The 24,490-nt window shown below is 44.6% G+C and overlaps 1 long non-coding RNA gene across 1 annotated transcript; it reads left to right on the top strand.

Moving 5' to 3' along the window:
* The first annotated feature begins 2,380 nt into the window (after window positions 1–2,380).
* LOC135374548 (uncharacterized) lies at window positions 2,381–23,563 on the top strand. The gene is made up of 9 exons (XR_010416953.1): window positions 2,381–2,412; window positions 8,240–8,281; window positions 9,385–9,417; window positions 14,418–14,453; window positions 15,903–15,938; window positions 16,803–16,835; window positions 18,804–18,845; window positions 19,013–19,048; window positions 23,479–23,563. It is a non-coding gene; the product is annotated as an uncharacterized LOC135374548 (long non-coding RNA).
* The last annotated feature ends 927 nt before the right edge of the window (window positions 23,564–24,490 follow it).

The following is a 24,490-nucleotide window of genomic DNA, read 5'->3' as shown; positions in this document are numbered from 1 at the left end:
AGCTCTATGCGTTCGCAAGTTTAAGTTTTGCCACATGACCGTTACATCACGAAATGATTTATTAATGCTGGGGATACTGTCCGTTACGAGCCACTTTTCCAAGGCGCAAGACGCTGTTGAGAGTGCTGACATGGCTGCCAGCTTACTAACGCCAAGCGCACTAGCCGTTCAAACATAGTCAAAGAGTAAGCATAAAACGCGGTGCCAGTGAATGAGACAGCTGTCACATCACGGAAGGTCTTGGTATCGGTCTTGGAAAGTACTTTGTGCCAAATATTCGCAATAACTCGGGTCGTGCACAGAAAGCCGAGGGGATGGCTTTGCGCCTGCTGCGCGGATTGCGCGGATATCCGCTGGTATACCGAAACCCGCGCTCATTTTTACTCATAGCATCTTCATCAAACGACAAAAAGACACAATCAGTGTTCAAGTAGATTTCAGTAATGACAGGAGCTATGGCGGATCAAGTACAAACACCCGTCTTTTGAATGGGTGTATGCTGAAATAGACACTTAAAAATAAAACATAAAAAACACACGCTTAAGATACCACCCGTCAAAATCCATCTGCTGAAATATGCCTTTTAAGAATCCACGCTCGTAAAATTCACACTGTAAAAATAAATCGTAGTTAGGCATAGCGGGGAAGTCTGCAGGAGGCGGTGTTGTGGCGATGAACCTCCCCACTCTCCAAAGCCAAAAATAAAGTTGTTTTGTTGTTGTTCCCACGGAACGTGCTAGTCCGAAAAGCGTCCCCATGTTTATAGACGACCCTCTGTTTAGAAACGTGTGACGTCACGACGAGACCTGTCCCAGGTTATAGTTTGCTGTGGTGGGAAAAGAAGTAGGAAAAAATGCGTAGGCTGATAGGCTGATAAAGCTGACAGTGCCACCAGCATGATAGTGCACCATGATAGTGCCACCAGCAATCCCGGTGCCGGCTGTGCTGTCTGGAGGTTTGGCTTTCCTCAGACGCTCTCAGACATATGTCGGCACAGTTCCCTTAGAAGTCGGCCCAGGACGCACATTCCCCCAGGGCGTCGGTCGTGACGTTGCCCACCTCTGTGAGGCCGACAACGGCGAGCCTTTTCACCATCACCACCACCACCACCTTGGCATGGCGGCAAAAACGTAATCGATCACGTAGGGGCTCCGGTCGTCTATTGTGACGAAAGATACGACGTTCCACACTCTGCCGTCAGGGTCGACGCGAATATGGAGATGGTCACTTTACTGTCTGTAACACGTATGTTCAATGTTACTGTTGTTCTTAAAAATTATTTTCTCTTAGACTATGTTACACCCTCTGAAAAGACTCAAGCAACCTATAAAAACCATAAGATTTATGTCCAATGTCAGTGAAATGTCATCTATGAAATTTTGCAAGCATGCGGCTTCTGTTACACAGGTCAAACCAAGAGGTGCGTAAACGATCGTTTCAAGGAACATGCGTTGAAAAAGTATATCGTTCATCCCTCTGATATTGCAAAGCATCGTTATGTTGTAACGGCTCGTGTTCCTACGTGGCAAGATACTGTTGTAAAGGCTGTTGGTAATGACCACACCAGGCGGCTTTTGAAATGGGCTTTTGAAAGAAGTCTTCTCAATCCGCCCGTGTAGGAGCTGTGTCAGTAAACCGTCGGCACGACGTTCGGCCCTTTCATGAGACTACCACCCCCTCCGCCTTAACCTTCTTGAGGACTCTAGAAGTTCTATCCTTCTGCAAATAAGCTCTAGCTGTATTTGAGACTTTGTCTGTTTTGTGTGTCAGTTTTTCGTCGTCGCCTTAGTCTGTTTTTTTTTCTGTTTTTTTTTTTGTCATATCTCCCTTTGTAGGGAAGTTGTTTCCCACGTAACGTAATGTTTATCAACCACTCGGGACCAGCAATCGAGAGGTGTGGGGTTCGACTCTCGCCACTGTATGGTTTTTTCGACGACTGCAATAAACCTCTACCCGACAAACGTCATCATGACGTTGGTAGACAGATCGAAACCAAAACAGATCGTAAGGGGAGAGCTGGGTTCCACGAATGGGCAATTGTTCGCTGAAAGAAAAGTAGGTCCGAAGGTCGCGTCCCTTTCAGAGCCCGTCGTAATCCCCTCAAGACCGTGGCTTTCGGACGCGACCTTGTTCGCCACAAGATTTGAACGTAGTTCAACTCTACTAAACTCGTGGCGCTGTCGAACATTATGACGTCATTTGTTTACAAACAAGTACAGGTCTATTATTTCAGTCTTTCAGTGACACTTTATGCAAATTGAACAGATACGTAAAATAAGAAAATAAAGAAACTGCTCATAAAAGATGCCCGCGGGAGGGAAAATGAGTCTCACGAGGGTTCGTATGCCGTCTGACGTGTTTATTTTTCCTGTCGTTTTTCAGGACTACACATACCAGGCAGCTCTGGCTGAGGTAAGACAACTTGTAGCTGAGATGAGACGACACGAAAAACTACCCACTTGCTAGTTTTGCAGGATGCACACTGTGTGGCGGAAACGAAATAACCTATCCGACAGAGCTAGAGTAATATAGTTGCTCTATCAGTACCGTAATTTCCAACTGACACGTCTAACGCACAGAACAAGAAGAATATGCCTCCAGCAGTTCCACTCAGTCCGATCAGGGGCACATCGTAGTACGTTTATATCATCAGCGTATTCCGTATACTTTTACCTGCGGAACCCGTTGCTGCACATATATTTGTGACTGCATTCTTAGCGCGGTTACTTCTAGTAAAGTTAAAAAAATTGCAATATTGTTACCTGTACACTAGATGGGTACAGCGTTACCTCTGCCGGGGTTACGTCTCTAAAAGTAACCAGATGCATCGTGTATTTAGAAGTAACACCCTTCCCGGGGCTCCGGGGCTGCACCCGCCCGTTCCTCGCGTCCGTGCATGCATGCAGCAAATTGCATGCAGGCACACACGAAACACGAACCGGGTGACATACTAAAATACAATGACCATGGGCTTTCCTGGGCACGTATTTTATTGTGAATATCAGGAAAACACAACCCAGCATTGGCAACGTAAGATAACGAAGATATCGTTTCTCAATGTGGTGGCATATGTGAGACTATGTAGGATGAACACAGCTCCAAAGGGGCTTTGATGTGGTCACAGAATCGCGTGAAATATTGTGTTGTAAAATTGCAGGGGCGGCATGCATGCATGCGGACCTTGTGCTCATTCTTGCTTGTTGCTGTGGGGACGGTGCCGCTTTCACCACCATAAATATCTAAAATGGAATGGGCACTCCTTATTTATCGTTCTCACGTTGTTTGGGTATATCATTAATAGCAAAAGCAGATCTTAATTACACTTGTGCAAGCACGAGTAATGAACGCAAAAAATGTAGATACCTGATATGTTGGAAGACTCGGTGTTCGGTATCGTAGCGTCGTTTGCCGAAAACGGGGGATTTTCCAATTCACGAGCTTCCATATTTGTACATGTGGCGGCAGTGATGAAACCAGCCACAGTATGGAGTTCACATTGAACTTCCTCAAGGCCAGGTGTAATGCAGCATAATTGTGAGGCCAGCGATACATGTACATAAAAAGAAGAGAGTACTGAAATGTTAACTTCCAACAAACACAGATGGCAAAATATTTTGTGGATGGCAGGTCGTTATATGTAAGAAAATAAATACCATGGAAAATGTCACAGCTATGCCCTGTTTCCCCCTGAGGCTGCAAGCTCACGTCCTGAACATGTTCTCACCACCTGAGAGAAATCAGTCGACATTAGTTTGCAGGCCCTTGACATATTAATTACCACCAGCCCACCCGCTCCTCCACTGCCTGACTCATCGGGATGGGGATTTAGGTTGCCTGGTAGATAAATTCATCTGAATGTAATTCAGTAGCAGCTTTGATCAATTTCTTATTTTTTAACAGTTCACTGACTAGTCGGTGTTATTGACTGATTGATTGTCTTGACTTTCTTCATTGGTATAATTCGCGAGATGCTATCTAGTGGTCAGTTGTACTAGCAAACCGCTGATAACAACCAATTAAGGCATCAATGTGGGCAACCATTCCGGTCAATTAAGCACATCGACCAATCACAGTGTCTCAAGTCATCAGTCGACCCATTCACCACGAAGTCAGTGAAATTTAGGAAGGCAATCACCCAGAAAATGACTGAGTCAATTCATCAACCAGCCAGTAAGACGACGAAATAACCTGTCATTGACAGCACGACCCTGAACAAGTCAAAATCAAGCCGTATCAAGAAGTAAAGAAAATACTAATCGCCCACACACACACACCTGGGCATAAAGAAACGCAATCATAAAATTACTGTAGTGGTCAATCAGTTGCCTATTCATGAGGAATTCCATATCACGCATCGTTTCATTAGTGAGTCGACTAGGCTTTAGTTTTTTAGCAATTAGCCCATACACCAAAATCGATTAAGTCCGTCAGAAAAAAAAGACGAAATGAAAAGTATAACCCCACGATAAGAGAACTAAATACTTCTCAGATCAATGTATACTACGAAAAATCTAGTTTCTCTTCGTTGTAATTGCTACGACACACAGACTATAGCGCTTATCACTCTTCTTCAACGCTGAATGAAAACAATTTGCTCGTAGTTAAATTTCATTGCACAAAACCCCATGTTAAAATGGCTCTATAGGTATCGTATATCTTTCAGCGTATGAAAGATGCTGGGACAAGAAGGCGACACGGAGAGATACAAAGTAAAGTCGATGTAGAGAGCAAAGCTGGCAAGAGAAAGCAGAATGCGCTAAGGCCGAGCGTTGACACTGCGACCAACAGCTTACATATGCGCAGACAGCACATCATGTATGACTTACCATAAGGCAGGAACCAACAGCGAATCTACTTCGAACGATCATGATGAAATATGCACTTACCTATTTCACGTATCCTGTTATGTGAAACCGGGCTGTGCGCACAGTATTCATATTTTAGATGACGACTGCCGGACTCCACTATGTATTTCTTGCAGTCCTCGCACTCTTTCCATCTGCCTCTCCGCACTCCCCAGAAGTCCTTGTTTGTAAACGTCATTTGGAAGCAGTTCACAACACATCTACAACCACGAGCATGATTTAACTTGTCAGCCACAGAGGCGTCACATTTCAAAAGATGCAACCGACAAAACACGAGGACGCGATGTAGTTTCTCTTCTCGTGTGATACTGTAAACTGTTGCCAGATGAACGACCAAAAGCGATCAAAAGCGTCTGTGATTGTTTGCGAACGCATTACGACGTAGAAGTAACGGACTCCCACTAGAAGTAACACGTACAAGTAACCAGGAGAAGAGAGGGGTTTTCCCCACAGGTTACCTCTGCCCTAGCTCTTCGAGACCCAATTTACTTCTAAAATTCGCAATTTCCTGTGTTACCTCTTCCTTTGAGCCGATGTTACTTCTAAATACACGTAACAACGGTCTAAAAGTAACAACAGAAGTAACTCAGGTATAAGAGTGTGGGAGGGTATCACGTTTCAGTTCAACAGAAATTTCAGATAAGGAACTCAGTTGTTGACACAGTAGCATTTTAATGAATGGGGGAGCAGCTGAGGAGAGCCTATATTTGTCAATTTTGTCAGGCTTGCATGACAACCCATGCAGCTCGCGAATCGGTCGAGTAGGAAGCTCTAGCACGCTATCCCAATTTCATTGAACTTATGGAGGCAAAATCAAATGGAAACTAGAAAAGTGGGAGTTTATTGGTGCTTTGTATTATTTATTGGTGTTGCCTGGGCTGATAAGCAAGCACACAAAACTAAACAAAATGAAGTGCATCACCTCGGAAAGCGACCAGAATACCATTGTTCTTGAAACTTGAAGAGATGTCACGCCGATGAAACGTTTGTCATGATCCCTCATATAATACACACATCGACTTTTAACCGTATTCAGTGCACTGGCGTTGCACCTACCACGCAAAAATAGGGGCGTGACCGACAGACACATCCCTTCGAAGCGAACTTACGTCATCAACGTCCAGGCCTCTCAGTCAATTGTGGACGATCGGGAGCACACACTCCTTGGGACCACGTGGGTACATGGTGTCGGTTTGGACAGCAACGACGTCGTATATGTCCTCTTCTCGTCCTCCACTCTTTGTTTCCCCCCATTTTCCTTGTGCGCATTTTTCCGGACTCTGTGGCAAACATTGACCAGAAAATCTTCATTGTACCCAGCGTTTACTAGTCTTCCGACCTGAGCGGCAAAACTATTATTAATCGCATGAGGAGATGATTTGGTTAGAACTGATTTCACGGCGTTTCTTGCAAACCCTATCTTGATTGTCTTAGAGATGTTAGAGTAGAATAGCATGTTCGGTTTCTGGCCCCTCTGTCGGTACCTCCAGTGTAGATTCTGGACTTTTCTGATTAACCCCAAGTCCAAGATTCGGAGTTTGTCATTGGTTATGTTTGATATAGTGAAACTAAGTCCCGGGGCTGCTCGCTTCTAGAAAGTAGCCACTTGATCCGAACAGCTGCTGTCTATCTCTGGTCTGATTACTAGAAGGTCGTCTACGTAGTGAAAAATTTGTTCACTTCAGAGAAGGAGAGCATCGTTGCTCGACTTACCAACGGAGATGCCAGAAACTACTCATGCCCTTCTACTCTAACATCTCTAAGACAATCAGAATATAGATTGCAACAGACGACGTGAAGTCAGCCCTAACCAAGTCCAGTCCTTCTAAAGTAATAATAGTTTTGCCGCTCAAATTGGAAGACATCCTGTTTGGCACAGAATCCTGAAGAATGCGCACAAGGAAAAGGGAGAAAAAATAGCAGAGAAGTAGTTATTCATTAGATAACTGATAATTTGAGGCTGGAACAACAAGTACACTCTTAATAATGAACTTCACCGCATAGCACGCTCCTACCCAACCATCACCTCGAATGATATCGTTACATGCCCTGATTTGTCGAAAACGGGAGAAGTACGCCATTTTTGTGACACGTATGCTGTTCATAATTGTCACAAAAAAGGCGTACGCCTCCCGTTTTCAACAAATCAGGGCAGATAAAGATATCGTTCGAGATGATGGTTGGTATAGGAGCGTGCTATGTGGTGAAGTTCATTTTTAAGAGTGTAGTTATTCGGTATGTGCATGGGTAGTAACACTACTTGATGGAGATAGCTCGCAAGTATAATGTAAAGGTGGTTTGACACAGTTGGCACTTTTATGATTGCTTTTGTTCTTCAGGAAGCTTAAAATTTCGCCGTTTCAGACTCGTGTCACAATTGGTCTGGCACACGTGCTCGTCGATCAAGCATGCTACAACGCTAAAAAGCTCATTCAGTCATAAAATAATCATGCACACAGTGGGCCGGCCGCGGGCATCTACACTTTAAAGACAGAACTTCGCCGCATAGCACGCAGTGTGCCAACCATTGCCACGGATGATATGATTATCGCTTCTGATTCGAAGAGAGAGGTGGGCGTACGCCTTTTTGTGGTAATTTGGATATAAGAAAATTGTCACAAAAAGGCGTACGCCCTCATTTCTCTTCGAATCAGTGTTAATGGTTGGCGCAGTGCGTGCTATGCGGGGAAGCAACAACAACAACTTTCGGGATGATGGGTGGTTTTCACTTTTCAGGATGATGGGTGGGGAGTTGGTGAAGCGGGGAATGAAGTATTAGGTCCCGTTACAATGCGGTGGAGTTCTGCTTTTAGAGTATACACTCTAAAAACTGAACTTCACCACATAGCACGCTCTGCGCCAACCATTGCCAGGAATGATACGGTTATCGCTTCTCGTTGGAGTAGAGAGGGAGGCGTACGCCTTTTTATGTCAATTCGGATATAGGAAAATTGCCACAAAAAAGCGTACGCCCCCATTTCTCTTCGAATTCGAAGGGATAACCCTATCATCGCTCGGCGACTTTCTCTCCTCTCGTCTGAGCGCCGCTCTCTCAGTCATACGGTTAAGGAGCGAGGTCACACCTCAGCGCCCTGTAGCGGAGGAAGCAGCGCTGATCTCTAAAATTCGTTCATTTAATATCTAAGCAGTTTTCGGGCAAAAAAAAATGTCTATAAGCCGATGTCGACCATTATGGCATGGGTTTCATAAATGTGTTGCCAGAGGCGAGCGTCACATTGAGGTTGGGTATTACGTTGGAATCATGTTATGAATTAATCCATTCGTGTGAATGAATTCACCATTAACAGTTTTTCCCCGTGTATCTTGCTCTCACTCGCTCTTTGTTGATTACCACCGCATGTTTCTCGTTATAGCTGACCGGCTACCTTGTTCAGGCACCCAGCAGTAGGCAGAACGTACGTACACAATCCATTATGATGTTTACTCTCAAACGTCCTGCAAAAACAGACGTATTCTTAGATAATAAACAAACATGAACTCCATGTTTACGGGTTGTTTCGGCTGCACGGTGACGTAAGCATCAGCTAACCGGATCACTTTGACGGACATCGCAAGTGTGCACAATCGCGATATAGATGATAAAGGACAGTCTAGGGATGTGCCAAACAGTATCATCAGCATGTTTATCCCTGAATGCGTAGATGTGACTTGACTTGAAGCCGTGTCTTGACTCGCGCAAGTCCGCGCCAATTCCTGTCCTCGCTCAAAACTTTTTTGTCTTTCACGAACCCTCCCGCTTGGCTTACTTCGTCAAGCCGTAGCCTGCTAACTTCAGTTGCGTCTGGGAGCGACATTTTCGCTCAAGTTTGCACGTAAGATTTGCTTTGCCGAATGAAACCGCGACATTTCTTAGCGTTAGGACTTAATATGTGCCACACTTGTCATATGGCACCAACGCTTGTACAAAGCCCCTGTAAACAAATTGATGACGAATCAGTTCACGTAAAGCCAGGCCAAGGCAAGATTCTGAGTGTCACGCGACTTCCCGGAGCTGCCGTACTGGAGCGTCATCCAAGTTGGATTTAAGGTAGCCCGAGCGTTGACTTGACATTTTCACCACGCGTGTAAACTCGAGCTCGTTGCTTAAGAACGCTTCAAGCCGAGCAGGGTTTCTGAAGTGCGCTCTCGCTCTTCCAAGGTATCAGCATATCAAGTCGAGATCAAGTCACATCTATGAATTCGCTGGTTCTCGAGTTCGGTGGCTTGGTGGCTTTGCGGAACAGAAGCACGAGATCAGTAACAATGCAATCACGGCAAAGCGCGGAGTAGAAAGTGCATTTAGAACTAATTGTCTGAATTGCATTGAATTGAAATACTTTGTACTGACCATGGAAAACAAAGCATCTGACATGCCTTTTTATTATTTTTTTTAAATCTTTGGTATGAGTCGCTTTAGTCTTCTACTGTCACTTTAATACAACGCATTTGGTCTTCTTGTGGTCCACAATTAGTGATGATTTTACAGCGCGAATATAGTTACCGACAACATGTCTTTCAGATATACTGGGCCATGGTTAAGCTGCTACCAAAGGTACAGTCGTTTCGATTCAGTTCCCAGCAATGGGCACAGTGTCGTACTCGAAGGTTTTCCCTAGTCTGGGAAAAAAGCGCAGGGAGATAGGAAATCACGCGTGGTCTGAAATCAGTGTTGGATTGTCTACTATTTTATAAGCTGAGGACAGACACAGAAAACATAGAGAAAAATTACTGCAGTTACTGGCAAAAACATTGTGCCAGTAACTGCTTAATTTTTCTTTTTTTTTGAGAGTAGTAATGACCGACCATGGCTTTGTGTCACAAAGTCACGGTCGGTCATGGTCTTTTCCTGAAACTCTCGAAAAGAGGAACTCATTACAACCTGCTGTTGTTGAGTGTTGAGCACTGTCACGGAGTTTGTTAACGCTCTTTCGGAGTGTTATGCACCGTAAGTACTGCACTATCCGTGCTGTTATTGCATCTCCTGCTTTGGCCCCTATGGGGACAGACAAATGGGTCGTTATGTCTCATGCTGTTGTATGAACGTCTGTGATCTAATATAATGTTGAATTTGATACTTATATATCGACCATGATGTGATATTGAGCTTCACGTTGAAGTCGCGGCGATGTGTTCTGAAGTTGAAGTAACCACGACGAGTTCTGAAGGTTTATAAGAGTAGTTGGTGCTTGTGTGCATATACAGTGTGTCCACGCTAAGTGTGAACAGATTTTTTAAAAATATATATAACACTTTTTCCAAGATGAAATCAATTGCAATACAGCATATACTGATGGGCACTCCCTAGGAGGGCATTAGCAAAGTCCAAAGGCAATGTCTTAATTAACTTTCATTAATTAACTTGTTAATTATAAAAGCTACAAAGTTGTCCCAATGAGAACATCTGTTCCTTTCGGTCACCTGATATCGTAGCAGTTTCCAAAACGAAAATCCGTTCGATAGATCGCCCACAAGAAATTCGTCAACGAACGCCATTTTTTTTCTTTATTTTGTTCATTGCGCTTCTTAGAGGACGCGTCTTTCCTTTATCCCCAATGTGAGAGGGAAAAAGAGCACACTATCGCCTCTCGCGTCCTAGAAAAAGATTAAAAGGAAACAGAACATGCAACCGAAGATAAGGCCAGTTCCCATAGAGTCAACTGATACATTTGTTTTTGTTTTGTTGCTGCAAGTTAAAGCTCATCTTTCACGCATGAGGCGGCACTGTACTCCTTCCCCCTCTCACGTTGGGGTTGAAGGAAACGCGTCTGTGAAGAATGCGCAATGAACAAAATAAAGAAAAAAATGGCGTCCCTTCACTAATTTTTTGCGGGCGATCTATGGAACGGATTTTTGTTCTGAAAACGACTACGATATCAGGTGACCGGAAGGAACAGATGTTCTCATTGGGACAACTTTGTAGCTTTTATAATTAACAAGTTAAGTAATGAAAGTTAATTAAGACATTGCCTTTGGACTTTGCTAATGCCCTCCTAGGGAGTGCCCTTCAGCATATGCTATATTGCAATTGATTTCATCTTGGAAAAAGTGTTATATATATTTTAAAAAAATCTGTTCACTGTTAGCGTGGACACCCTGTATAGTTTGCTCATGTGAGCACGCGTTGACTCGAAAAGGAGCACGAGGCCCCACAACATGTCGATGGGATCAATGTATCAGGTCCAGTTTGCGCTATTAGTTTGAGATTAGGCTGGGACTGGGTATAAGTCCTCTTCCCTGTATGCGTGACCTTGTTTGTGGTGGAATGAGAGAGGGCGATGACACTGTTCATCATGCGTGACATTTGGATTCGGGAAGATATTCATCGGCTATCCTCCTTATGCCCGGTGTGTGAACAAGACGGATGAACACGGAATTGACAGTCGCATAGCTCAGCCAAAAAGAGAATTTGTACACTGCTCCGCCTACGAAATATGTAAACCGGAACCAATTATTAATAATTTTTCTTTTTGTTGTTTGCTTTTAGTATTTTTCGCTGGAGGTCTTGTAAAACAGAGGTTCCAGAAGCTTCTGAACTAAAATTTGTGCAATTTAGAAGTTTGGAGTTTTATGTTATTAATGACAGTACACAAATTATCTGCCCCCAGCATGGTTCATAACCGATGTTACACGGGTCTTAGCAAGGTTACGAATTATTCAGCCAGGACACCTTAGTGAAGTAGCCGGTATAGGTGAAGCTAGCACACGGCACAAGCACAAGCACAGAAGGAACGTCGTCAGGGTCGCACACGTAACACAGGCAAAAACTGAGGTGGTCGACCGTTGTTGACTAAAGAACACGTCATTAATTTCGACGATGCAATAACTTTGGCACGTGACAAGCGATAGGTGTCTGAGAGCGTTCCTCGAATTTTGGTTCCTCATGTGTGACGCGACAGTGTGCAATAGCAACCGTGGCCCCCTATTTCGGACGTTTGCAGGGCCTTGGTAGATAAGTAGGCTGTCGTGCTCTGCTTAAGTCCTGAGCTGGTGTGTACTGATGATGCCACCCGCATAGAACACCGTACCGACTGAGAGAAGGCCGATCGTCAAGGGAAACAGGAATGAACGCACTCTGCCTATTCTGGCATTCTATGGTGAACAATTAAATCTACTCCCCTCCCACCGACTTAGGTGCACAGGAGTCTCAAATGTAGTCAGAAGAAGTATCCACACAAGTAGCAGGAGAATAACGAATCGCCATTGCACAAATTTCCATGTCCCGAATGTCTGGAAGTAGCCAATTTCGCGAAGTAGCCAAATCTGGCGACCCTGATTAGAGGCGCTTGTGTTCAAAGTGCAGCTCCGCTGCTGTTCCGAAAGTATGAAGACGTTGTGATATTCAGAACCGTGGTCCCAACTTCATTCATAAACGCACATTGCTTTCCAAATTTCCATACTCCTTCGTGAGAAATTTGGGAAAAACTACCGGGCGGCGGTTCCACTTGTGACGTCATACTTGGAACTGCGCGGATTGGATAGCCACACGTAGCCAGCTCTGCCTGGCAACCAGTTTGTGTTTACACTCCGTCATGGCCGCTGTATCGTGCTGAAATAGCTGTCACGAGCTATCGGGGACCACCGCACCGTTTTATCATGTTTCTTATAAGGAATACTTCGTCTTCGAGCACGTTCTCGTTCTCAATAGCTTTGGTGGTGCTTTCTGCACGCGCAGCAAGTCCGCGCATAGTGCGCTGCCAAAGCTATTGAAAATGCGTAAGTGTACGTCACACGTTAGGTGTTAGGTCTTGTTGGTAGCATGAAGCACAGTGCGGGCACAGAATGTCCGCTCACGACGGCCGTCGTTCCACAACGAGGCCATCCTGTAAGGCTTGTAAAGAAGACCGGCAAAACTATCTTTGAGGCAATTAACGACAGCAATTGTCACGGAACACACCCAAAACATTCACCTTCGCCCATAGATATCCGCCATCGCATCGACGATTTGGCGTTAGCCAAGCCACGAGCGCGGCTAAGCCAGGACGAAGCCGGGATTGGTCAGGGTTTGCCGACCACAGGACCGCCGTGCCATGGAAATTTAAAAAATTGTTTTCTTAAAAACTACAAACAAATGGTTGAAAATTTTTCACACGTATGCTCCCTGTGCGGAAACGAACGCACAGCCCAAGCATGGCTCCATTCTGTCGCAGTCGAAAATCGGCGGAGCTGAGCTTCAAGGATGCAGCGTAGTTCCGAACACAGCGTCGATACAGGCGGCGCTGTCGTCAATACAGTGTACGCGCTCCCGCGTTACGGTTAAGTGTGGCGATGCTTTATGTGTAGTGTGTACTGGTACAAGCCAAAACCGTAAAGTTAGAACGCGCTCCCAGCCAACTAAGTATCATACAAATGCGACGTGTCCTAAAAAAGTGTTTGCGTTAGGGCTCTCACCTTTTCTGTCGGCAAGTACCGAACATTTGGGCGGGGGGTCGCGCGTTACGTATTTTGCGTGAGCAGCCAAAGATGATGCTCATCACGAAGTAGTGTGCACGCATGAGACACCCCCGTTACACAGTATTAGGAATTGTAGAGCGTGTTCGTTTTGAAACTTCTGAGTTGGTTACGGGGCGGTAGCACGCGCAACTTAGCTATCATGTACGAACTGATACGATGTATGCAATGGCTTTTTTACACAAAAGTATTTATAGTTAATTCACACCACAGCCAGTAAACGTCGATGAAAGCCAGGACACGCAAAAAGACGAGACACGCAGGCCGGCTGGAATGTATATAGTCGCATTTTTAACGGTCCAGTCAATTTAATTTGCATTTTGCCCAATGCTGAGTGAACTATGTCAAACCATGGGTGCCATAGCAACACCACGCACAACGGTATTAAAAGGCACAAGTAACAGACGTTGCCTTGCGGAACCGCTAATTGGCGCAACTCTAAAGGACTGTCCAGACCACGACCTACTAGATTATAGCGACCATGTTATATAGACCGCTTCCCAGCGCCCTATTTGGAGGCTAGCGATGGCGCTCCTCATCGGCTGGTTATTGCTTCTTGAATTTCTCCAGTACTTCTACTTTAGCTTACTTTAGTATTGTTGTACAAGTGGAGGATATCCCACGGGAGATGTATCTTTCTAAAGTTAATGATCGTCATCATACTACGCTTTTTCAAAGCAACTCGACGACTTCCCTGATGGTAGTGGTGCTGGCGTAAACCGGCTTGCCGTTGTTGGCCTCACGAATGTCTGCCTCCCTGGCCTGTGGCCGTTGGCCTCCCTGATGTCATCGCTGGGGGTCCTCCTCATTGTTCAACACGAATACAGCGCTAATATTAGCGCTGAAAAAGTTGACATGAGCTCGCCTCCTGCAAGCAGTAATTTTTAGCGATTTGGAGCACTATGGGGAGGAAAATATTGGGCTATTTTCTAAGGCTGTATAATATATCGCTATATGTTGGAGCAGGCCTTATACTGTCTAATGTGAAATGTAGAGCAGGCGGGTTCCTCCACACATAAACGAAAGAATACCTTCGGAGAGTTCGCGACGGAATGTGCGTGTTTCAGCATAACATTGAGTTATATCATTTTGCATTCGTAACAGCTGAGAGAGTCATACTACTCCCGTTCAAACCAGCAGGTAAGACACATTCCTACATCACAATTTGGCTAACAGCACATAGAAAGCTATCTGATGTGGTGCCCTTAGTGCTCTCCACACGGCGAACCAGCGCACATCTGCTCGCTCACAGTGTGCCAGTGCTATTTTCTCACAGTCACAAACATGTACAGCGTGTCCCAGCTAAATACGAACATATTTTTCTTAAATGTATATATCACTTTTTCCGAGACGAAATCAATTGCAATATAGCATATGTTGAAGGGCTCTCCTTATAGAGGCATTAGCAAACTCCTAAGGCAAAGTCTTAGATAACTTTCAATAATTAAATTTTTAACAATAAGAGCTAATAAGTTGTCCCAATGATTACATCTGGTCCCTTTGGTCACTTGATACCGGTGGCGTTTTCAGAACAAAAATCCGTTCGATAGATCGTCCGCAAAAAAATTCGTGAAGGAACACATTTTTCTTTATTTGGTTCATTGCGCATCTTCAGAGACGCGTCTTTCGTTCGCCCCCAATGTGACAGGGTGGAAGAGCACACTATCGCCACTTGCGTCCTGGAGAAAGATTAAAAGGAAACAGAAAATCCAACTCAAGATAAGGGCAGTTCCGATAGACTCACGCGATACATTTATTTTTTATTTGCTTCCGTAAGTTAAAACCCATCTTCGGCATCGGAGGTGGCACTGTGCTTCTTCACCCTCTCACACACATCTCTTCACCCTCTCTGGTCAAATATCATTCGCACGTATTGCCATTTGGTTTCACCGTGTGACAGGGAACGAATGCCTTTCGCTGGGAATGACATTCAATTTGCCATCAAAGAACGATGCTTGATTGTTAGAACGTCTCTTAATGGTAATTTATCAACATTCCGTGCGTATGATAAGGAACTGTTAGAATAAAAGGTGTACACCACCCTTTAGGTATTGTAAGCTAGATCTGGATAGTTTGTATAATTTCAAGCTGACTGAAGCTGCCGACTGGCCCAGTGTTACCTGATGGAGTCACAGCGCGTTGCTTGCTTCTTTGATGCGGCCTGTAGCATCGGGGGGCTCGTGCCGGTTGCGTGCAGTTTGATTGACGGCCACGGGAGACGTTAATTAACGCGGATGGTGCAGAGGCGCAGTGATGCAGTCCTCGCTGTTGCGCTGTTGTCATTTTGCTCCCAAAGAGTGTTCGGCTCCGGTACATTTAAGGAAAATTATGCTACGATATAAGTAATAAATTAATTCTTAGTCGAGACGAGTTCTTGTTTGACCGAACACCTTGACAGCACCTCGACAGCGAACGTACAGAACACGTACTGCGCCAGATGTAATCGCAGATGCCGTCCGCCGGTTGCAACAATTCTTTTACGCTCTACCTTAATTGTTTATGGCCATCTTGTTAGTTTCCTTCGTTTGCGTCCAAGAATCCGCCCCACGTATTGTTGATTTTTTTTTCTTCCTTTCCATTCAACCTTAGGAATGGCAGTCGGATCTTGGAGGTATGATATTTGAGGTGAGTGCTGGATACTTTATATAATTGTACAACTAAAAGTTAACAAGCCAAGGTGTCTGCTGATCTGTTCTTATATGTTCCGTACGTCAGTGCTTCCCGAACTCTGCTACTCTGCGACCCAGCATAATTCTACCAAAAATGCGTCCCAACCCGTCTTCTCGCGGTGCCACGAAAGCATCGATTTCACTGCGTGAACTGAAGGGAAGTAACTGAACAGAACTGATACATGAAACTGAGGCTGAAATTTTAGTTGACACTGAAGTCAGACTGAATTTGCTGGGCTAGACACCATCGCGAACAGACACAAAATACATGATGGCAATTGATGTTCTGAGGCTGAGATGTGGGTTCGAATCCTACAGCTGGCTAACCTTTTCAGTGACTTCCTTCTTTCACCACAAAATACATTCAAGCAGGAATGACTACACCTGATGACTAAAGTAAGATTTTAATGATGAAAGAAAGTAAAGTAAGCTTGTTTGTTAGAGCGCAGTTTTTCAAACCCAGAATGGAGCTTTGGACACCACCTTCTCATTTTTCCCCAATAGCACTGAGGTAGCATTCTGCTCAATGAGCGGAAGTTATCGCCATATCATCGTCATCATGTATTTCTCTCTCTCTCGCTCTCTTGGACACAGGAAAACTCAGTTCTGGCACGATGTTGAACTAAGCTTGCGAGATGGTGTAGCTGGTAGCCGTTCGCGCGGATCCTGGTTCATAGGTCGTTCATTTGAATGGAGCTGATTTCCGTAGCGGTTGGTATGCTAGGGCTTTCTCCCGGCAAATGTGAGCATAGTAGCCGCGGTATTTTGCGCGCAAACATGAAGCGTCATTACGTTAATGAAGTTCCTGTCTAATCTCTAGGTGGGCGCTATCCTTTATCACTACGGGTTCGTGGTGAGTAGTCGTGATTGATCTACTGAAAGTATGAACAGAACGACAACACAAACACAAGACTCAAACCAACAACTTTCATTTCGAAATGGTTGAAAAAGTGGTAACCTCCGCTCTCTTACATTCCCCGGAGGCAGCGCCTCCTTTCGGAAAGGGCGACTGTTTATTTCCTCGATTGCGGCGCCATCTTTCGGTCGACCACATATTTAGGGCGGTAACTGAGCCAATTTACCACCCAAGGTACTTCAGTCTCTTACATGAAACAGCGATAATTTTTGGAAGCGCCGGCATCGTCGTATTTGAGGTGTAATTTAAGTAGAAACTAGAGTGAGAAACACGGTTGTAGTTTAATGCGAAATGTTGTCACTTGTTGCGGCACATTTTCCGTTACGACGAAGAGGAAATCTCCGAACCCTCACTTGCAAAGTCGCTTGTCAGGCGAAGAGGACCTCAGTATTTGCGATGTCGCAGCCTATTAATAGAATCTGTTCTCCGCCAATTACGCGTGTTCCTTAATTCATGACATGTCTGCACGACCTTGTGTACGAAGTTTGCATTTTTTAGGCGCAGTTAATTTTGTTTGCGTATTTGCGCTCGTGATCGGCCGGTGAAGAAGATTTCTTGATATTTCTGTTTATCATCGGTAACAACCGGTAAGCCGAAGTTTTACGGAGAAATTACGCTATATCGATGGAAATTAGCGGGAAAATCACGAATTTCGTATGCATGTATCATGTTTAAAACGTAAAAAAAAAGAGAGACAAGAGCAACAAAACATACATTTTGAGCATATTTCGAGGAAGTCGCACTGTCCACAACTTAAACGCCATATGCCTTCAGACGATCCAGTTGCATATTTCAAATGTATAAATTTGACAGAGGTCGATAAAGTTAGGACCCACGTGCAGAATTGATTAGTACAACTCTGACAAAGCGATTAAAGTTCACACACTTATGGGCTAACGTTTGAGACAAGCCATTACCCCGCTAAAAGGCATAAAAAGACAACCTTTTTTTTTTTCCTTTTTGAGAGTGTGGTTACACCAACCACGGTTGGTTGTACACTCTTCGACAGTGATTTATCCAGACCCCCTTCACCCCCGTAACTTCCCCTCCCTAAATTTTTTTTCGTCAAATCATGGAAAACACCCCCTTGCAGATCCCCCCCCTCCAAGCACGAAATTGTGGGTAAACCACTGCTCTTCGAACCCGTCAAAAATCAATCGTGGAAAAATATGCTATGGAAAATATATCACCTAAAATATACGGTTACGAATCCGGGCAAAAAAAAAAAAAAAACACAATCGCTCAAAAATCCCCTTTGAAAAATACACGTTCAGAAATATATTATCAAAAATATACCTCAAAAAAGGTGTTTTTTTTCGAAATGTCTCATCGGGGATTGGTGCCTCCGACATGCAGGGTAAATGGTAGCCAAATTCAAAACCTGCTAGTAGTTCCCAACTATTAGAATATATATTAAGATACTGATAATATATATACACATATATGAATATATTTTAACGTGTTCTAAACGTAACACCCCGTAAAACTCTCCTCAAATCAGACGTGGCTGCTTGGTCTTGAGTGTGTTGTGTTGCCCAAGTTCTGTTTCTAGAGCATTTCTGAATCTGTTACCTGCAGCCATAACCTTCTGAACTGATCATGCGGCAATGAAACGCCTCACCTAGAGGTTTAGACATGCATTGGAAATAACACACGTATAGTTGTATACTTTGTATAAAAGAACTATAGCTGTTGTACTTTGAGAAATTAATTTCATTTTTGCAAAGTGCCTCTAACATACTGGAAGTTATTTGCTGTGTTATGTGCTTACCAAATCGCTTTGAATCATCTCGCTTGACGATTATAATGAGAGTGCGGAACATTTCGGAGGGAGCTAATGACGAAGTGAGCCATCAACGTATGTTCTGATATTTATTATTGCGCATTGTGTTTTTACGTTCCTAGGTCGACCAGAATCTTCGTGACAGCATCTTTGGGATCGGTGAGGTAATGTCGACGACAACGCAAACATTTGAATGTCATTCACCAAGTAGTTGTTGCTTTTCCTGGGTTGAAAAAACTCCCTGCTAGTTGGTTTCCACTGCTTCTGAACATAGTTGTGACAATGGTCGAGTCAGTTCTCAACTTATGAGAGCCTATTTCTGCCTTTTCAGCGACTCGGTGTCCTAGCCGCTGGACCCGAAAAGAAGGTAAGCCCCGATATCAGTAGCGGATAGCATTATGCAAAAACAGTTTGCGGATATAAAGGAAATTATAAGTATCTGTGCTTGAGGTAACAAGTCCAACTAAGTTTAAATCCATCTTGCTTACCTCAACAGTTATAAATGGTTTAAAGACCAACGTAATTTCAACGTGGATGAGGGGTGAGGTCGACATGGCAAAGGGACCCTTTTCTTTGAACTACTTTCTAAGCTGTAATAGACAGCATACATGAAGTCTTGTACTGTCTGTCAAAAAAAGTAAAACGGAGGCATATGTGTAAGGCTGAATAAGACGTTACTTGCCATTAGATGATGTACTTGGAGTCGTTATTTTAAAAATATGTCTTACTTCGAACAAGACAATTAAAAATACGCTAAATGTAAGCACGTAGTAAAAATTGCAACACTTGTGACACAAGTATCACACATGTATGTGGACACAACACATCAAGAATGGAAAGCATCGCAATCACGCATCATGGAAGCAAACTGTACACTATTTATTTATTTACTTATGATACCCTCAGGGCTTATTAGCATTAGAGAGGGGAGGGGCGTAACAGTAAGCTCCAATATAAGTGGATGGATACAGAGATACAAAACAAACAACGAACAATTAGACAAAAACAACCACTACGTGGCGTTCAGATGATCACAAAGAACTTTCTTAAATAAGGAAGGGTCAGTAATGGATGAAATAGAGCCGGGAAGGTGGTTCCACTCGAAAGAATTTGTGGGCAGAAATGACCGAGAGCATGTATTAGTAGTGCAAAAGGGAGTTCCAACCTTCTGTTCATGGTCCAGCCGTGAAGAGATATGTGACGGACGAGAAATAAAAGAACGTCCGAAGATATCGCTATGATAAAATATTTTGTGAAATAGACAAAGACGAGTAACACTGCGTCGAAATGACAGATGAGATAGGTTAAGACTAGCTTTCATGGAGGTAACACTGGCTGTCCTGGAAAAGGCTAATCATTATTCCTTAAAGTGCCACTCCGGACTCGAAAAACAGCGTTTATTTTATTTAGTCCATAAAAACAAGGTGCCTAAAGGATTATATACGCGAAATTTCAATCCTGTTTGCGAGCGCTGTGCATTTCTGTAAATTTTTGAAGATCTGCCGAGCCTCCACAAGCTTCGATGACGCAAGGAGCGGGTGACGTAATCATAAGCCCACAAATTGCAATGATGTCTTATTCTGTAGAGGGCACTCGTCTCCTAGCAACGACGCCGGCGTCCGGCAGGGTCAGGTGATGGAGAAGTCACATGACGCTGATCGAAAGAGGGGAAAATGGGAGAGATGGCTTCCCATTGTTGTGTTTTCTCCAAGGTCAGACAAGGTCAAGGTAAGTGGGTATGTCACGTGGGGCTCCACGAACAGAGTGCAGAACGTGAGCCCCCCAGGAAGACGCGAAGGGCAACAACGTTGCCAGATGAGAGCCGGGTGCTCCTTTGGAGCATAACATGACGTCACAGTTCTCAAAAATAAAAATTATTTTTTTCTAGCTTTCGCATTACGCAGAGCCAAAATATTTTACAGGAATGTAAAGTGAGACAACAAGGTTTCAGTAGCATAACTTTGGTGAGATCCTGAAGACACGAGATTTAGTCCGTAGTGGTACTTTAATCGTCCACTTATGAAACTTATGTGCTTGAACTCCGATCACCTGATCGCTGTCTTTCCCTCGCGTGTGTGTTCCAACGCACTCCAAATGGTCTGAGGCAGATAATAACAATTGAAAATAAATTTACACGTAAGGCGAGACCCCCCAACACTTATATGGCTACATGCTATATGTGCCGCGGGGCGAGACTGCGGATAATTTTGACCGCCTGCGGTTCTTTAAGGTGCCCCGGCAATCTCGCACATATACCTGAGACAGATAAATCATCGTTGCCGGTGCCAGCCGGAAAGGTCCACCTTCGGTCATACGAGAATCATGAATTGATACCACTGTCGGTTGAGAAGTAAACCCTGGACATAAGCGACGAAGTATAAAAAACAGATTAAAACGAAAACCGAAGGCGCGCAGCGGCAGTCTACTGTACTGTGATACTGTGAGCAAAACGTGAGACAGTTCAATGATGCGTCCCTTATCTAAACTTCGATCCCAAAATGGGAACAATGTATGTTTCGCGGAACATTGTAGACTGGGGGAATACGAGTGCCTAAAACGCACGCACACCACGCTGTTCAAACGCAGCGGAAATGAATCAATCAACTACCCAGAAGCGTGTGTCTTTGAGCCAAAAGTCGGCCTGCAGCATTCAAAGGGACCGCAACGGTCTCACTAATGTGCACCATTGCATTCATTATATTATGCTCATTACGCTATACTTATTCATATTAACCAGTTTTCCTATCTAGTGCTTTTTGTATCCGTCTAGTGTGCTGCCTCTAGATATCCATATTATGCGTGCATTGCGATACATGCCAGCCATCTTCCATTAAAGCCATAACGAGTGTAAAACATTATTGTTCTACATGTTGCTGAGATACGAGCTCTAGAAGGACTTCGCCGTGAAGCCTAGATTTCAGGAGAGATAGAGGGCCTAGGTCCATCACTATTGGCTCTCTAAACACTTTTCCCGCCTTCCTACCATAGAATACCTCCCGTGACGTCACGTTTATATGACTTTCTGTATTAGGAGTATAGACTTTCTGCGCGTTTATTGCCCCCTTTAAAAAAAATTGAATACAAGATGACGTCATAAAAATAACACTCATTTACATTTATCCTACACCAGTTGCGCACAAGTGTGGGGACTTCTTCAGCATACGTCCTAACTCTTCAAAGTGTCACTCTGGACTCAGAAAACAGCGTTTATGTTATTCAGTCGATGAAAAGAAGATGCCTCAAGCATTTCATACGCAAAAGTTCATGGCTGTCCACGAAAACTGTGCATTTCTGTCAATGTTTGAAGACCTGCTGAGCCTCCACAAGTTTCGATGACGCGACGACCGAATGAGGTCATCATAAGTGCACAAATTGCAATGATGTCAAGTTCTGGAGAGGACACTCGTCTCCTAGCAACGACGCTGCTGTCTGGGTAGGGTCACGTGGTGGAGAAGTCACGTGCCACTGATGGAAAGAAGGAAAAATGGGAGAGATGTGTTCTCTCCTTCCTTTGTGTTTCCTCCAAGGGCGGAACGGTCGGATCATATGTCACGTAGGACTCCGCTCACGCAGTGCAAAAAGTTAGCCTCCCCCCCCCCCCCCCCAGAAGCCGCGAAGGGCAACAACGTTGCCAGATGAGAGCCGGGCGCAGGACGCCGGGACGTGATGTCACAGTTCTGAGAAATAAAAATTAATTTTCTCTAGTTTTCGCGTCATATAGAGCCAAAATATTTTGCGGGAATGTAAAGTGCGACAAGAAGATTTCAGTAACATAAATTTTGTGGGATTCTGATAACACGATATTTAGTCCGTAGTGCCACTTTAAACCGAAGTTCGAGGTAACTCGTTACTGTAACTAAGTTCCTTCCTTTGGTAACTTGTACCTGAACTCTGTACTTTTGCGCCGTGGTAACTTTCAGAGGAACTGGTTCCTTTTTCACGTAACTTTGCCAAAGTAACTTAAGTGCCAAGTTACTTTTAACTCGCTTTTCACTGACGTCCAAATATTTTCTTGTTTTCTCTCCGGTTCCTTCATGGCCATATTTTTTGCCATGAAACGTGATATTCAATCAATGACAGTATTTTATTCAGGAAGTAAGAACCGCTGCCATTGAAATTAAGCTGAACCACTGTGCGCCCACAGGGAGTAAGATGCAAAGCGTTCGAATAGACCTCAACCAGAGAAACGTTATCATGACATTGGTAGACAGATTGAAACCGAAACAAACCGGAGGGAGCGGGCTGGGTTCCACGAACGGGCACTTGTTCCCTGCCTCCCACTGAAAGAAAAGCAGGACCGAGGGTCACGTCCCTTTAAGGGACCATATTGTAATCCCCTCAAGACGGTGGCTTTCGGGCGCGACTTTGTTCACCTCTAGCTTCGAGTGTAGTTCAATTCTACCGAATTTGTGGCGCTGTCGAACACTATGACGTCATTTGTTTACAAACAGAGAGAGAGGTCTATTGTTGGGCACAAACGAAAACGATCTAAGCGTGTTGCACTCCTCCGCAGGCAGCTCAATGTCTAACTCAACTGCTCACGCGCTGCACCTGCGTAATGCTATTTTGTATCCCAAGTAACTTGGAAGTAACTCCTTTTTTTAAGTAACTTAGTAACTGCGAGCTACATTTCAGGCTGAAGAACTTCGTTATGAACTTAGTTAGATTTTGCACACGGAAACCTAACTTGTAACGAGTTCTTTTTGACCCGTAACTTCTCAATCTATGCTTTAAACCGTTTTCTAAAGCTACACTACACTATTTATTTTGTAGCAATTTTGTCTTGTGTTTTTGCAGTAACCAACCGGAATGCAAGGGACGCTGTCATTGGGAGTGATGACGTTTCTTTGGCGCTGCGAAATAAAGGTGTTTTGCAAATTGACACTGGTCCATTCATTTTGTAGCATTTTGCAATAACATTTACGAGCCGCCCGATTGGTCACGTTCAACAGAACTCTCGATTGCAGCATCTTCGTGCGTAGTTATGCTCTCCTTCGTCATTGTGAATTAAGGGAGACTGGAACAAGGCGCTGCAGCGTAAAAAATATCCCTTGAGAAATACGGCCATCGCCAGCCATCATCACTCGTCTAGAAAGTTACAAAGCTAGAAAAAAAAAATGCAGTACGGTAGGCTGTGCTGTTATAGCGCATATGATACGAAGTCCGCTGAAGGTATATTCGGACAAATTATTTAGCAGTTAGTAGAAAACTACACTCCGCAGCGTTTTATAGTGTTAGGCCGAGAGTGAAGGAGACCGAAGGGGTAAGGCGGGGCTAGGCTGTTTACTGGCGAACAGCTGGAAAAAAGAATGAGAATGACTGGGTGGCTGGTGCAGAAGAGCGTGGGCGCGGGCAACACGGGCCTGGTGAAATCTTCATCGTCAGCTAACGCACAGTGCCGCTACAAGCGCCCCCCCCCCCCTGGACCTAATGTCGCGACGGCACGAGTCGCACCGAAGGCGGGGCGGACGCCCACCGGACCCTTCTCGACGAAGGTGCTGCAGGTGAAGGTGCTGAAGGTTTTGGCAGGGGCATGCGTGACGTAGGAGCCGGGGCGTCCGGCAGGAGGAAGGCCGACTTCACCCTGTCGATGGATAGGACATCTCGGCGGTTCGGCAGTTGGATGGTCACAGTGTTGCCTTGGCGGGCGTGGACGAGGTACGGGCTGTCTTACGGAAGCTGGAGAGGTCTACGGGTGGCGTCGTGGCGCAGAGAGACGTGGGTAGACGTGGCCAGTTCTGGGTGGAGGTATGCGTTGTACATCGCATCACTCTGAGCGAGGCTGTGTAAGCTTACTTGAATTTTCCTA

The sequence above is a fragment of the Ornithodoros turicata genome, unplaced genomic scaffold, assembly GCF_037126465.1.
Source record: "Ornithodoros turicata isolate Travis unplaced genomic scaffold, ASM3712646v1 Chromosome76, whole genome shotgun sequence".
In the NCBI taxonomy this organism is placed as follows: Eukaryota; Metazoa; Arthropoda; class Arachnida; order Ixodida; family Argasidae; genus Ornithodoros; species Ornithodoros turicata.
This window is presented reverse-complemented; position numbering and strand designations above follow the sequence as displayed.